Raw genomic sequence first — 9,638 nt, forward strand, 5'->3', positions numbered from 1 at the left:
TATGGTATGATTCTGTTTGCAGGTGGTACCCAGGGTAGACAATTCTCAGATATGGGAAGTGTGGATAAGGCTGCCAGGAGCTTAAGAAAGGGTGAATGAGCAGTTGCTTCAGAGTTTCGTTGTGCAAGACAAAGAGTCCGGAGATGAATGGCATAACAATGAGGGTGTGTTGGGAACCACTGGGCCATTTTAAGTGGTTAATAATGGGGTGAGGATGTAGCTCAGTGGCAAACATTTGCCTGGTATGCAGACACCCTTGGATTCAAACCTCAGCACTCAACAGCTAAAAGTTGACAGTAAAATTTACTGTGTACCCCGTTGATCATTTCCTGTAGATGTGAAAGAAAAGCAGTGAAGGAAAGCAGGACGGGGGTGGGGGGTGGGCAAAATGGAGGAAACAAAAGGTTTCTCACCACACACTCATCACTTAGGGAAGTCAACTCCTCCGAGTTTCTCCCAAAGTACACATAACACACCCAAGCTCCCAAGCATAGACAGAATCAACCAGGCTGTAAATCAACTTTCTGAATGCAGCGCTCTGGCCCGCCTGACTGTCATGACAGCCCAAATCTGACTTTCTAATTTCTGAGAATTGCCTATTAGTCATTACAGTGCAATTAGTGTCACCCATTCCCGTTTCCCGTCTTCATTTACAGAGCCACCGTACTGAAGAAATCAGTGCTGTCTGTCACGCACCTAAGTCTGTTTTCATGGTTATTAGTTAGGATAGCCTTGGTAGTTTTTGTTGTTGCTCTTGTTTTAGGTGGTTTGGTTTGGTTTGGTTTGGTTTGGTTTGGTTTGGTTTGGTTTGGTTTTTTTGGTAACAGGGACTTACCTTGTAACTCAGGCTAGCCTGAAACCCACTGTGTAGCCCACGCTGACCTTATCAAATATTTAACAAATCTTTTGCCTCGGCCTCCTAAAAGCTAGAATCATCATCAGCATGCATCATCATGGCCAAGCTTAGGTTTGATTTCTTGCTTAGAGAACTTCATTCATTTCCCCTGTTACGTTCAAAGAATAATTTTCCGAAAAGATGAGCTGTCTCAGCTTTTACCCACTGCCAAGCTAAACAACCTGAGTCCCATCCTCAGGATCCACCAGGTGAAAGGAGAGAACTGACTCCCACAAAGTTGTCCTCTGGCCTCCACATGCATACCATGTCATGTATACACACACACACACACACACACACACACACACACACACACAGGGCCAATGTCAATTTTTTTTTTTGCATTTTAAAACTATGTCTTTATTGACTTTGTGAAATGTGGCTTAGAGGTAGATTGCTCACTTTGTGCCAATTCACAGAACTGCTAAAATAAAAGAGAGAATACCATAAAGTCTCAGGGGAAAAAGTAAAAGGAAGAAATAAGTTAAGACTGTGTCCCCACATCTGGTGTTTCTATATACACAGAAAAGCTCCCAACATCAATGTATCCAGTTTATTTGGAAACAAAGTTGGGGAATAACTAATTTTTTGCCTCTATTTGTGTCTTCTAGGTTTTAGTCAGTTAAGTTTCGTGGTTCCTTAATACAGAAATAAAGTATTTTATTTTATTTATTTATTTATTTATTTACTTACTTACTTACTTACTTACTTACTTAGGTTTTTCAAGACAGGGTTTCCCTGTGTAGCTTTAGCTGTTCTGGAGCTCACTCCATAGACCAAGCTGGCCTCAAACTCAAAAATCTCTGCCTCTGCCTCTGCCTCTGCCTCTGCCTCTGCCTCTGCCTCTGCCTCTGCCTCTGCCTCTGCCTCTGCCTCTGCCTCTGCCTCTGCCTCTGCCTCTGCCTCTGCCTCCCAAGTGCTGGGATTAAAGGCATGCACCATCACTACTCAGCAGGAAATAAAGTATAAAGTATGTGTCTTAGGTTTTTACTGCTGTGAACAGACACCATGACCAAGACAAGTCTTATAAAGGGCATTTAATTGGGGCTGGCTTACAGGTTCAGAGGTTCAGTCCATTATCAAGGCAGGAACATGGCAGCATCCAGGCAGGCATGGTGCAGGAGGAGCTGAGAGTTCTATATCTTCATCTGAAGGCTGCTAGTGGAACACTGACTTCCAGGCAGCTAGGATGAGGATATTAAAGCCCATATCCACAGTAGCACGCCTAATCCAACAAGGCCACACCTATTCTAATAGTGCTACTCCCTGGGCCGAGCATATATAAAGCATTACAGTATGTTTATTATACAAGTGAATAGATTTAAGGTACTAAATAGTTACCAAATAACACACACACACACACACACACACACACACACACACACACACACACATATTAAAAGGAAATTCTAGGGGCTGGGGATTTAGCTCAGTGGTAGAGCGCTTACCTAGGAAGCACAAGGCCCTGGGTTCGGTCCCCAGCTCCGAAAAAAAGAACCAAAAAAAAAAAAAAAAAAAAAAAGGAAATTCTAAGAGTTATGCTAATGATGTACAAAGAAGATCAGTTAATGGAACGGGATACACCTATAAGTTTTGTTTTCTGTGGTTTTGGTTTTTGGTTTGAGTTTTAAAACAAAATTGACGATAGCTGGCCTGGACTCCCTATCCCCCATCTCTTGTTGGGATTTCAGGTGTGTGCCACCATACCTGGCCCTCATCTATATTTTGAAGTATGAATTCACAAGTGTTTCAGAAAAGCGAGAAGAGAATCGAGTGTTGGGAAAGAAGATAGCCTCTCCAGACAATGTGGAAAATATAAACTGACATCAACTCGTGACATTTTTTTTCCTGAGTTCTCCTTCAGTCTTTTTTTTCCCCATTTTTTAAAAAATAGGATATTTTTTTATTTACATTTCAAACGTTATCCCCTTTCCTGGTATCCTGTCCATAAACCCCCTACCCCATTTCCCCTCCCCCTTCTTCTATGAGAGTATTCCACCTCCCCAACCACCCACCCCTTCCTGCCTCCCCGCCCTGACATTCCCCTACAAGCCTTGGCAGGACCAAGGGCTTCTCCTCCCATTGGTGTCCAACAAGGCCATCCTCTGCTACATATACAGCTGGAGCCATAGGTTTGTGTATACTCTTTGGGTGGTGGTTTAGTCCCTGGGAGCTCTGGTTGGTTGGCATTGTTGTTCTTATGGAGTTGCAAACCCCTTCAGCTCTTTCAATCCTTTCTCTAACTCCTCCAATGGGGACCCCATTCTCAGTTCAATGGTTGGTTGCTAGCATTTGCCTCTGTATTTGTTATGCTCTAACAGAGCCTTTCAGGAGACAGCTGTATCAGGCTCCTGTCAGCATGCACCTGTTGGCATCAGCAATATTGTCTCGGTTTGGTGGCTGTATGTATATGGGCTGGATCCCCAGGTGGGGCAGTGTCTGGATGACCTTTCCTTCAGTCTCTGCTCCAAACGTTGTCTCCATCTCTCCTCCCATGAATATTTGTATTCCCCCTTTTAAGAAGGACTGAAGCATCTGCACTTTGGTTATCTTCTTCTTGAGCCTCATGTAGTCTGTGGATTGTATCTTGGGTAATCCGGACTTTTGAGCTAATATCCAAGTATCAGTAAATGGGTTACATCACTCAGGATGATATTTTTTACTTCCATCCATTTGCCTATGAATTTCACGAAGTCATTGTTTTTAATGGCTGAGTAACTCATGTAAACTTAATGCTAAAGAACTTTACGAAACTAAGCAATCAGGTGCATGGGATGCTAACTCTAGAGAACTTGAGGCAAGAGGATCTGAGTTCAAGGACAGCCTGTACTTCATAGAGAGATTCAAAAGAAAGAGAGGAGGGAGAAAGGAAGGAGGAGCAGGAGCAGGAGGAGCGTCATGTTATTCAAAGGAGCAAAGAGCAAATACTCCCTGGCTCACATACATGAAGATCCTCCTTATCATAGAGTAAAAAATAAAAGGAAGATGTGAAAACATGCCAGTCGGAGGATAACAACAGGGCTCGGAGATCTGAGAAGGAAGAGTAGGGTCCAGCAATGGTTGGAATAGACTTGGGAGTCAATTCTGGGTGGAAAGAGAACTGGCAAAGTCTCAGAACATTAAGCACTTGCGTTAATGATTAATGGATGGATCAATGAATTGAAAAGAAGTCTCTAGGTTCCCTCTCAGTCCCCGGTGTTACTACTATCATTGCCATCGCATCGCTCAAGAAGAGCGGTGAACACGGGAGCATCTGCTGGATAAACAAGTGGCTATGGCTAGCAGACGAGAATCAGGAGTCCGGGGCTTTATGGACAGAGCTGCACACAGCAAACGACTCTCAGCTAAGAAGGAAATGAAATGAAATCACAGAGAACGAAAGAGCAAGAAAAATGGGTCTGTCTGAGAGAATCTCAGCTCATTGTGTGACTAGAAAAGGCCTAACAGGAAACCCTGAAAGATTGAACAGGCAGGGAAAGGGTCAGAGGCCACCCACAAGGAGTATGCATGGCAACAACCATAAAAGCAGCTACAACAGCCTCAGTGACCGTAACTACAATTCACCATGAATAACTGCAAGCCAGACAGACGTAATCAGCCTCAAGTCACCACACAGATTAGACTTTCTTATCTTTATCTCACTTCAGAAACAATGGTGTCAGGTCAGCGGGTGAACGCAGAGCTGGGATCGCAGACCACCACTGCAAGTGACTACTCTGTTACTGTGTCATTGGCTGCCAGGGAGCAGTGAATCATGGCTTGCCCTCCTTTCACAGGAAAAGTATTATGAGGTCTCTGAACCCTCTGACGATGAGGAGCCTGGAGAGAAAAAAAAAACTGGTAGCAAGCATTTTCACCCCCCAGATAATTGGCTCATTTTCCTATTAGGAAATGAATAAAATATCAATGGAGAATGGGGAATCTATCTAACTTTCTGTATTTCTATCAGAGCAAGGAGAGATAACTTTTTTTCCCACTGTTCAAGGTTTATTTGGTGTTTTCCTTGGCATGACACTTGAGTGGTTGGTTCTGTCATCCATATGCAGATCTTACATTTCATGTAATATTGCAATGTGCACTATAGACACATATAATACAGAAAATATCCTGTAGAACATTTATGCACAAGATATGCACGATGGACTTACACACTGGAGCCAGGTTATGACTGACTGGGAACTCATTGGCCTAGGCATGTTTGGTGAGGGTGCACAGAGCAGCAATGCAGCAGGCTCCCAGGGTAATCCAAGCCTGCACACAGTTGGCAGTGTGTCTTGGAGACAGTGGGACTGTCACACTAACCAGGTTACCACTACACAAGTACCACTTAGCAACAGGGTAGAGGTGTGGGAACTGAGATTTCCCAAAGACCACCTCAACACAACTGGACTAACCACAGCTCAGATGAGAAGTGTGTGGTCTCCATAGAAACCCTGCTGCAGCCCGGACAGTGAAGGGCTAGGACACTGGGGAGACTTTAGAACTGCAGCTCCTTCTGGATTCCCCAGAGGGTATCTGCACTCTTCTTCAGGCGGGCCTCCTCCTCGGGAGTCAGTGTCACCTTCACAACATCTGAGATTCCATTTTGTCCCAGGATACACGGGACACTGAGGAAGACGTCATCATTGATTCCATAGAGACCCTTAATCATGGTGGAAATGGGATGCACCTGCCTAAGGTTCTTCATTATGCTCTCGGCCAAGTCTGCCATGGAGAGGCCAATGGCCCAGGATGTGCAACCTTTCAGTTTGATCACCTCCTATGCACTGTCAACCACATGCCTGTGAACATCCTTCCATGGCTACTTGTCCGTGTGTGTGCCCAATTCTGGGTTCAGAGGCTTCAGGGAGACGCCAGCAACATTCACACCACTCCACACAGGCACACTGGAGTCGCCATGCTCTCCTAGGACCCACCTGTGACAGCTCAGCAGGTGAACTCCCAGTCTTTCTCCCATCAAGTAACAGAACCAAGCTGAATCCAGATCACGACCATTTTTCTTTCTTTTCTTTTTTTCGGAGCTGGGGACCGAACCCAGGGCCTCGCACTTGCTAGGCAAGCGCTCTAACACTGCGCTAAATCCCCAACCCCACGACCATTTCTAATAACTCAGCTTTGGGGAAATCCACTGATCCTCCAAGCCACGTAGGACAAGATTTCCCCTGGATTTGAGACAATGAGCAGCCTGCACTGTGGACTCTACTTCCCAATGTTCGGAATGATGAACTTGAAGATGTTTGAGTTTCGTTGGACCAAATTGAGCCAGCTCTCTCCATCTTGCTGACCGGCCTCCGCCGTGATAATGACCAGCTTGGAGTTTGCAGTCACATTGTAGTCTTTGCTGGAGACAATTTTTGGTGTCTTAAGGAAAAGGCTGCCATGCTGGAGATCCATGATCTCTCCCTTTAGCTTGTCTTCCATGACATCAACAAGGGCAAGCTCATCGGCCAAGTCCTTCATGAAGATACAGATGGCACAGTCATGCCACAGCACCAACCCCAACAACTGTAATCTTGTTCTGGGGGACCTGTTCTTCCTTAAGAAGATTCACAGTCAGCTGGTCCTTGAGGGCTGTTATCTTGGACTTTGAATCTTTTGAGATTGCTAGTGCACGATGGGGGTCGATGGGCGAGCAGCAGCAGCAGCATAGGCTGGGCTCGGCGACAGTGGCTCCAGCCGAGAGATAACGTTTTAAGTAGGGAGTGTATAGGACACTATAATTCACTTAAGTGACATTAAAATACTGAAAATGGTCAGCCAACCTCAGATTCCTGTGGCGGGTGCTGTGGCAGGCAAAGAAGAAAGATTCTTGGCTATGGTTGTGCTACGCAGAAGGCAATGGCTAAAGGGAATCAAACGAGGGAAAGCTCCTTAGATGTGAGCAAAGACGGAGTATTTAGATGCATTTGTGAAGGAGCTGGACAGCCAAGGATGATGGGGATTCTCTGGAGCAAAGGCGAAGGATTAGCCTTGGAGAAGAGGAGAAAGAGATGAGACTCGCTCCCACCTGTGCACAAGCGTGCACGCACTCACACACACACACACACACACACACACGTGCGCGCACACACGATTTTTTTGCTTTGTTGGTTTTTTTTTTTTGTTGCTGTTGTCTGTCTGTTTTGAAAGACAAGGGTGTAGATATGGGTGACCTTGGTTGGCCTAGAACTAGCTATATACCCCAGGCTGATTCCCCACTCCTAGGTCCCCCCATCTCTGTCTCCCAAATGCTGAGATCAAAGGTGTATACAAACACACCTGACCAACACAATAAATACAAAGTTTTAAATAAACAAACAGAAAATAAATAAATGGTCATTACTAAAACAAACAAAAAATAAAATCGCACAATGATACCCTCCTCCTGGTATTCCCATAAAAGGTCAGGTTTGATCTATGAGACAGCAGCAGACAGCAGATGTTTTCTGTTAGATTAGGTCATAAAAGACTGACTTCCCACTTGGATACCGTGTGTGTGTGTGTGTGTGTGTGTGTGTGTGTGTGTGTGTGTGTCTCTCATTCTAGAGAAGCCATCTATCTTATAAATACTCAGCCATCCAAGGGAAAGCCCCACTGGCAAAGAACGAAGACTCCTAAGCCATGGCCTATGAGGAATCCACTCCAGTCGTTCACCATGTGCGTAAGCTTGGAAGTGGGTTCTTCGGGCCAACTTCAGTTCTGAAATGACTCCAGCCACAGCCTATGACTTCATCTGAGGCCATGAGCCAGAACCACCCATTTCTGCCACTCCTGGATGTCTGGCCTTCGAAAACTGTATAAAATAAGTGTGCGTTGCTATAAGCTACTACGTTTCGAGAACGATGTTAAGATCGTGATAAATAGCCAATGGAGTTCCCTTATCAAAAAACTGTACAAAAATTTTTACAAACCTAAATTTCCAAGATTCAATTGGATATTTATAAAGCCAAAGTGTTAGGTGATATCCTCCTGCCCCCAGAAATTATTGCAAAAGTTGTTAGCCTAGGTTCTGTAGAGAGAGCAGAGGAGGGCCACAGATGAACCAGCACTGACCCGTGTTCCGCTGCTATTACCCCCTTCGTCAACCTCCTGAAGGAACAGCCCTGCATGTGATGAGAGCTGGGCAGCAAGATGAGTTTTGCTCATGACTGGTAGGAGGCTTAACACTCATGAGCCTTAGAGACGGTTTTGTCTGGCTATGGTTCTACCAGACACACATGAAGGTTTTCAGGGGTATTGACAAGGGCTCTCTCAGGCATAGGTTTGGTCTTTACTCTTTGTTATCTTATTTTGTTTTGTTTTTCTCATCTAGAAAACTGTATTATGATTCCTGGCATTAGATACCCAGCATAAAGGAGAGAGGGTTTCTTTCAGCTCTCAGGTTCAGAGAGGTTCAGCCTGTGGTTGAACCCCGGCAGTGATGCTGAGGGGGACTGTGTAGAATCGGAGACTCCTCAGCTCAGGGCAGACAGAACGCAGAGACAGGAATGAGCAGAGATAAGATACCCCAAGGACACCCACCATGAACATTTCCTCAAGGGAGAATACAGTGCAGAAATACAGTAGAGTTCATGGAGAGCAGCACTGAGAGGGAGAAGAGACCGGGACAGTTGTACAGAGAGCAGGTTGCAGAGGGAGAACAAGCTAGACACAGGTGAAGACAGAATGAACCAGAGAATGAGAAGGAGCCAGAGGATTAGAACAGATTGCTAGAGTTAATATGCAGCCAAGCAGAGCAATTCAAGAGGCGTTGAGAAAAGCCAGATTGAATCTGTCGCCTGGGAGAGGAGTTTGAGCGACTGAGTTGAACCAGCCAGCCAGAGTTCAGAATGAAATACAAAGGGTGAGCTCATTCAGCAGTCAGGCTCTGAGGCTGAAAACGTTCAAGGCCTGATTGTCCAGAGGACAGATGCCTCCAGGTCTAGGACGAGGTTAGCAGACAGAGGCAGTGAGCCTCCGAGACAACAACTACAGTGTAGGCCGGCTGCTGAAAACAAAACCTTTTTTCCCTCTCTTTGGTTTTTCACGACAGTGTTTCTCTCTGTGTAGCCCTGGCTGTCCTGAAACTCACTCTGTAGACCAGGCTGAGACTGGTCTCACGGAGATCCACCCACCTCTGGAATGCTGAGATTAAAGGTGTATGTCATCACTGCCCAGCCTTGAAAATGAAATCTTAAAGCAAACTAGAAAACAACATAAACGGGGAAACAAAAATCTGAATTACAAGTGATTTTTTTTTTTACCCAAATACCACTAGACTAAAGGCTAGAAGCTAATGGGATAACATCACTAAATTGTAGGGAAACACTGACACAGAGAACAGGGCTCCCATGTTAGCAGAACTTTCGGTAGCAGTATAGCCACTGTTACTGTGTCCATGCTCCATTCCCGGTGCTCACGCAAACAGCCCTGACTCAAGATCACACACACAAAAGACACAAAGACAGGAGCATCTGTTAAGGTTGAGAACATGTCGTGCTGGGGGGCGGGAGGCATGAGAAAGAGAGACATGGGGAAAGGGCAAAATGTCCAAAATATGTAATGTATAAAATTATTAAAAATAAATTGCTTAATACTAGGGGAAGGGAAACCTTCAGAAATGGGGAATTAAAAGCACTCCTTGAATATGCATGTTGAAGGCAAAGTGAAGACATTTAAAAATATTTTACTTTTAAGTGTGTGTGTGTGTGTGTGTGTGTGTGTGTGTGTGTGTGTGTGTGTGTGTGTTTGCAGGCATTCGTGGAAACCAGAGGACCTGGATCCC

General features: G+C 45.2%; 1 pseudogene; it reads right to left on the reverse strand.

Annotated features, from left to right (window-relative positions):
• Window positions 1-5,300: 5,300 nt before the first annotated feature.
• Ldha-ps11 (lactate dehydrogenase A, pseudogene 11) lies at window positions 5,301-6,445 on the reverse strand (annotated as a pseudogene).
• Window positions 6,446-9,638: the final 3,193 nt, after the last annotated feature.

The sequence above is a fragment of the Rattus norvegicus genome, chromosome 3 (assembly GCF_021556685.1).
Source record: "Rattus norvegicus strain SHRSP/BbbUtx chromosome 3, alternate assembly SHRSP_T2T, whole genome shotgun sequence".
Lineage (NCBI taxonomy): Eukaryota > Metazoa > Chordata > Mammalia > Rodentia > Muridae > Rattus > Rattus norvegicus.